This window comes from Canis lupus, chromosome 11 (genome assembly GCF_011100685.1).
Source record: "Canis lupus familiaris isolate Mischka breed German Shepherd chromosome 11, alternate assembly UU_Cfam_GSD_1.0, whole genome shotgun sequence".
NCBI classification, from domain to species: domain Eukaryota; kingdom Metazoa; phylum Chordata; class Mammalia; order Carnivora; family Canidae; genus Canis; species Canis lupus.
In genome coordinates, this window is record NC_049232.1 from 39,661,937 (window position 1) to 39,668,790 (window position 6,854).

At 42.6% G+C, this 6,854-nt stretch overlaps 1 long non-coding RNA gene across 1 annotated transcript; it reads right to left on the reverse strand.

Annotated features, from left to right (window-relative positions):
• Window positions 1-2,211: 2,211 nt before the first annotated feature.
• Window positions 2,212-5,305, reverse strand: LOC119876804. The gene is made up of 3 exons (XR_005366808.1): window positions 4,431-5,305; window positions 2,548-2,599; window positions 2,212-2,352 (listed from the first exon to the last, which is right to left on the reverse strand). It is a non-coding gene; the product is annotated as an uncharacterized LOC119876804 (long non-coding RNA).
• Between the last annotated feature and the right edge of the window lie 1,549 nt (window positions 5,306-6,854).

Consider the following 6,854-nt stretch of genomic DNA (forward strand, 5'->3'; position numbering starts at 1 on the left):
GACAAAATGGTACGTTAACTTTCAATTAGAGTGACCAACCAATTTGATTTGCCCAGTCCTGCCTATATGAGATTCAGCATGGAAAGGACAGTTGGTCACTCTACCTCAAATAACCACCACCATGACTAGAATAATTATGTCTCTATGATCTGTCTATGTAATTCATTGGTAACAATGAATCCATTGAATAAAGAAATAGAAACTTAAGTTGGCTATTTCATATTACAGACTAAGCTGGTTAGTTTTTAGAGATTTAGCTTTTTTCCTTGTGTAGAATTGGTTTTGTTAATTTAGTAAAAAATCATCCATTATGTATCAGCCATAATGGCTAACAGCTGAAATTTCTCATGTATTTACATGCCATAATATTCACGGCTCCATTAAACATAAGAGTAGAAGAACAAACAAATACTAGGAATAAATTCATGTGGAGAAACTGAAAAATATTACTGAGCCATAAGAAAAAAAAGGAAACTATTTAAATAATCACAGCTCTCAGGAAAACATTTCTGTTCTGTAATGGTCAATATTTCTTTGTCTTGGTTGAGAGGATGTGGTGTAGAGATGAAAGCTTGGGCAAGAGTGTCAGAATTCTTAGTTATATATATTTTAACTGCCTCTAATTTACTGCTGAATAACCGGACAAACTATGTAATGCAAGTCTATCTTACATAATAAATCTTTTGCAAATTTTGTAGTGAAATTTAGCTTGTAGCAATATTATGAGCCTAAATTATAAGAACCTTGCATTCCTTAATGCTTTATGGCAAATTTAACATATGTCAGGATGATTTCCATTTCATTGTCTGGATAACTAAGTTCCTAAGATCAGGAGAAGCTACCTGAGTTCATGCAGCTTGTGTGCAGAGGGAGAAGGGCTAAAACTCAGAACTTCTGGCTTCTATTCTGGTGTTCCCTTTCATTTTCAACTGTTTCCATTGTGGTCCAGATTTTTTGAGGCCTTTGAAAATCTGATGACAGCTATATACCATCTCCTTGGAAAACAAAAAACAGAAAAAACAACCCATGTACATGGGTTCCCCCTGCTATAGGCCTGGGACAAGCACACAAATGGAAGTGGAGGCCCATGTGCCACTTGTCACAAGATGCTTCCTCATCCTTCCAGCCCTGCTCTGCCAATCATAACATGAATGCCATCCTCCTCTTGAGCATTTCCAAGGAACCTAAGACTGGAAAGCCAGGTTTGAATTTAGAATCCTTGGGTTTCTTAGAGTTTCTTACTGGAAAGTGGCAGCTGGGGATAGAGCTGGTCCTCACCCCCTCAGCTGCTAACCCTCAGCCCAGTCAGCAGCCTGCCCTCTCCCCTTCTCTTTCCATCCCTGGAGTGGGGGGTGGGCTCCTGGGCACCTAGGGTATAAAATCTTACCCTGCAGGTTGCACCTCTGTCTGCACTTTTGTCTCCGGTCTCCTTTGACCAGAGTGGCATGAATTGCCCTCGAGAGGATGAACCTGGGGAAAAGGCTTGGGCTCTTTAGACTAGAAATTACCTTGGCACATTCCCTGGGCCTCTGGCACACCATATCCTGTTGAGAGGGGCAGAGCCTGAGCAGGGTCTCCAAGGTATTCCATTTGCCTGATCCAAAGACAACACTACATGTACTCAATTCTATAGTATGTACAATTTCTGATCATTCACCACCCTCCTGTAGCTCTTCCATAGATCCCAGATTAGGAACTTCTGATACCATTATTTAATACCAGTAAATCCCATTTGTACTGCTCTTAATAGAGTATAAAATGCTCTCACACTCAAGAACTCAGAACCTCACTCTTTTGATTCCTTATTTCTTTCATTGATTTAATTCACTCATCCATTTGCCAAGGAACATGCCAGGGGCTGGACTGTCAGTGGGGAATTGCAGCAGTGGGTACAAACAGATTCTTCCAGAGAGTTCAACACAGAGCTGCTATATGACCCAAGTAAGTCCCAGGCATACTCAAAAGAAATGAGGACATGTGTCCACTTAAACTCTTGTACACGAACCTTCATGCCTATTATTCATAAGAGCCAAGAAGTAGAAACAATCCAAGTGTTCATCACCTGACGAAGGGATACACAAAATGTGGTCTATCCACACAATGGAATATTGTTCTCTAATAAAGAGGAATGAAGGACTGGCACATGCTACATGTGAATGAACCTTGAAATACGATGCTCGGTGAAAGGAGCCAGATGCCTAAAGCCACAGGTAGTAAGATTTCATTTATATGAAATGCCCAGAGTAGGTAAATCCATAGAGAGCGAAAGTGGATCAGTGGTGTGGGGAGGAGAGTTGGGGGGCAGAGGGGCTCCTGGGTAGAGGGACTTCCTTTCTGGGTGATGAAAATGTTCTGAAATTCAAGTGGTGACTCAACCTCCAGAATACACTAAAACCCACTGAATGGCGTATGTTAAAAGGCCAAATCTTATGGTATTTATCTTTTTAAAAAGGGAGAAAAACCACAGGGATGAAAAGTATAGCCTAGGAAATATAGCCAATAATACTGAAATAACTTTGTACGGTGACAGATGGTGACTACACTTACTGCGGTGAGCACTGCGTAATGTACAGAATTGTCAAATCACCATGTTGTACACCTGAAACCAATAACACATTGTATATCAACTACAACTTAAAAACAAAAAAGCAGGAGAACAAAAGCAAAACAGATCTTGCTCTTGCTTTCATGGAACCTGCAGTCTGGTTCCATGGAGGCCTCTGCACCTAAGAGGGCAGGTTCCAAGATGGGTAGCTGGGTGCCAAAGCTGGCCCATCATTTCCTCCCCAACCCCCCAACACACACACACACACACACACACACACACACACACACACCTTACAGGCCAGTGGAAGATTTGGCAGGAAAGGAGCAGATGGCTTCATTTCACAGTGTTGGCTTCCCCAGTGATGTCCTCAGGCCTGTCTCTCCCCAAAGGTCCCCCAGCCCCTGTGTGGGTCCCTCTCAAGTCCCCCCGCCCCCCATCATCCCTCAGTGTGTGTGTGCTTGGCAGAGGCCAAAAAAGCAGCCAGCACATCCTGCCTAATTTAAGTGGTAATTTCCTTTGGGAGTTTCACTCAAGTACAGCCCTGGGAAAATCATGGCAAAGAGCTTTCCAAGAGGAAATGTTACCCTGGACTTCCCAGAGAGTTTTAAAGACGGCGGGGGAACTTTCTCTTTTGCTTGATGAGAGTCTCTAAAGAGTGGCTAATTACAGAGAACAAACACGTGGTTGCCAGGGGCCCCGTGGCATGGGGATGGGCAAAATAGGTGAAGGGGATTGAGAGGTACAAACTTCTAGTTTTAAAATAAATAAGTCACAGGGATGAGAAGTACAGCACGGGGAATGTAGTCAATGATACCGTAATAATTGTGTTGTGACAGATGGTGACTGTACTCATGGTGGTGAGCATTTTGAAACGTATAGAATTAAGTCACTATGTTGTACACCTGAAACTAATGTAATATTGTATGTCAACTTTATCTCAATCAAAAACCAAAGCATGGATGGAGGGGCTCCCTGGGGGTGTGGTGTGTGGAGGATGGAGTGGCATTTCTGTTTTTTGCTCCTCTAAGGAGCTACAGAGTAGGAGATGGTGGAAGAGATTTTAAATGTGGAGAGATTTTAAATGTGGAGGTTTGGGTGAAGGAGGGAGGGCTGGCAAGAGATGTGAGATTTGGTCATCCTTGGAATCTTGTTTTCCTCGTGGTAAAGGTTGTCCGTTGCCCCTTTAGCCTTAGGGGTAGAGCTGGGTACGGTAGGGACAGAACATGGTGGGGTGAAAAACCCTTCTCAGTATTGGGCCAAAGATCATGTACATATGTATCCCTAGAATTGCTTGTAAAAGATCCCCCAGCCCCCACCCTGACCTACTGTATTTGAAATCAAGGAGGCCAAGATGGGGGTTCTAGTGCAAGAATGTGTATTTTTAACAGCCTTCCTGGATGATTACCAAGCAAACTAAAGTTTAAGAGCCCCTGGTGGGCACCGGGTCCTTGCTGCTGAAGATTTCAGTTGAGTGGGCTGAGGGTTTCTCAAGAGGGTCCAAGGGAACTGAACTAAATGCAAAAAAAAAAAAAAAGGGAAAAGAAAAAAGAAAGAAAAAGAAAAAGCAGCAGTTAAGAGCAGCAGGCTTGAGAGGGACTAGGAGGAAAATACAAACTAATGGTCCATGCCATTAAGAGAAATTAGGAAACAAAGCAAAGCTGCCATAGAACCCCCTTGCCCATTCAATCACGCTCCACTCATTCACTTGCCCCAGGCACAAGCTTTTTAGCAATGTTGTGGCATTTAAAATGATGCATTATAAATTTTCCTATTATACTAGAGTTAAGAGCAAGCAAATGTAATCAATTATGGCAGATTTGAGTCAAAGGATTTATTTAGGTATTTTTAATTAACGGAGTACATGGCTTTATGAAAGCAGTACCTCTCAACCCTTTGTAACTTCCAGTCGTTCACTCCAATTTCTGAGCGACGTCTTCATGTGTTTCTTTTTTCAATGTTTCTCATACATAATGTTATAACATCAATCATATTTTTTTCAAACCCACGCCTGTCCGCATCTAAGAATTCTCCATTTCTTGTCATACTGCCTTTGATCCCCTGCCCCTCCGCTTTAGATCCCGGTTACCACACCTGGACAGGTCTTCTGACCCCCAACCCCCATCACCTTGCTGCTTCCCTGCTTCCTCTCAGCGCTACTCCCAGCACCTGTTCTTCATCCTTGTCTGATCCACGGCCCTTGTGTTTGCAGTGAGAACCTGGCTTATTGCCTGTACATGGCTGGTGCTGAATGACATGGGTGGCCAAGTCCAGTGTACTGGCTTTGTCCTCTTTGCCAGAGCTGTCCTAACTGATCTTCTGCGAGGTCTAATGTGTGTGCCAGCATGAGGAGCCCAGGGGAGGCATGTCACCAGGTTAAACCACTGTGAGGTCATGGAGATGGATCCGTACCCCTCACCCATTGGTTCAAGTCTACACAACCCATAATAATGAGCCTTTGAAGATGTGAAAATGAATTAATAATTCATAAAAGGTAACCAGGCTTCAGATGGCGTCAGGAAACCATCTTGCCCGACCACTCATTGTCAGTTGCAGACTCTACGGGGAAGTGAAGTACCTTGCAAGTTGTTCTCCTACTACTTTGGCTACCTCGCTAGCCCACCTGAAAGGAAGAAGATCTGTCTCCTTTCCTAGCAACAACCCAGCCAATGGGAGACAGTCATGACACAGCCAATGGAACTTTGAACTCCCAGTTTCTGCCAGTGGACTTTTTATTACAGCTCAAACTTACCCCTTCTCCTTTATAGAAGAGCATTTTTTTCTCCTTTGATCTGAGGAGTTGGCTGTGTTTTTGTCATCTGAACTGAAATTGTGTGCTATTCTAAACATGCGTATTTTTGCTGGTAAAATAGCTGCCAGTTTTGTTTTTAAGGTTAATCAAGAAACTTCTAGGTGTGAGGTGTTAAAAAACAAAATCCAATAGAGTATGTTTGAAGATCTTACTGGTTCTACTATGCTGTTGGGCAGCATCTTATCTAGCAAGTAAAAGAGACGCCTCAAAGGGCTATAGCAAAGGAAGGGTTCTTAAAGGCATGACTGGGAAGTCATACATAGAAAAGAGGATTGCTTTAGGTGAAGATACCTAAGATACCTTCCTTTGGTGACGAAGGAAGGGATTTATTAGGGGGATGAATTCATCTTTGGTGGGATGGACAGGCCCATGGATGATCACAGTGGGACTGATCAGAAAAGTCCTGGCTGACTGGTAAGGACTACATTCTGGGGGAGGTTGAAGCTATACTTAGATTAGGTATTAAGCTCTGGTTTGGTGATGTGACCTAGCATAAGTGACTCCATTTGAAGCCTTTTCTTTGTAAAAAGAGTTACGGGGGGGGGGGGGTGAGGGTGGGGGGCTTTTCTACTGGAAAGAAGGAGTATTAAGTACCTTAAACATTTTTGAAAAGACAAACTTTGAAATCCAAGGTTTCAAGTAAACACAAAAGGGTTTAAAAGGATTTCACCTGGGTATCAGGTAGATGCATGAAGCTCATTGTTCAAGCTTCAGTTTAAGCCTTAATGTACGAGTAACTGAGGCTGCTCCAGAGATAAAACTAAGAGCTTACCATGTCTGGGACCCACCTGGTCTGTGTTACCACCGCTTATGTTTTCTAGGGCTCCTTAACTGTTTAGCTTTGGATTCATCATGAAGACTTTGTGGCCTCACTGTTTGGGATTTGCATTGTTTGTTGTCTTCACTTGCTAAAATGAGGCAGCTCGCAGTAAGTAGTACACACAATTAAAAATCTGAGGGTGGAGGCCTCTGATGAAAAGATGTATGTATTTAAAGTTGCAAACATAAGAACCATAGAACTGAAAATAATGTAAACATAAAACACTTGGAACTAGAGGAGGTTTCTAGTAAATGAGCTAAGTCCTCCCTTTTCATATTAAGGTGTCTAGAGATATTATCTCAAGTTGATAAATGGAGAAAAAGAGGTTAAGCCTCTTATCTAGATTTATGGAGGTAACTGCTAAAGGAACTAAAAACAAACAGTTAAAAGAGGTTGAATCTGGGGAGTGCGATGGGGGGTGGAGGCAGAGAGCGGAGGGGCAAGAGGCCGCAGCTTTTCACGTTAAGTTCTTCTGTCCTTGTTGATTTGTTCCCACACACATATATTTAGTGCACTTCTTTTCTTTTCTTTCCTTTTTTTTTTTTCTTTAAAGCAAGAAACAAAAAGGGGAGAGAAAGGAAAACATGGTGGGAACATAAAATTGAGTCAAGAATTAGGTTTAAAAACACACTACATTGATTCGCACATTTGCTACAGCTGGGCCACACATTTGGCAC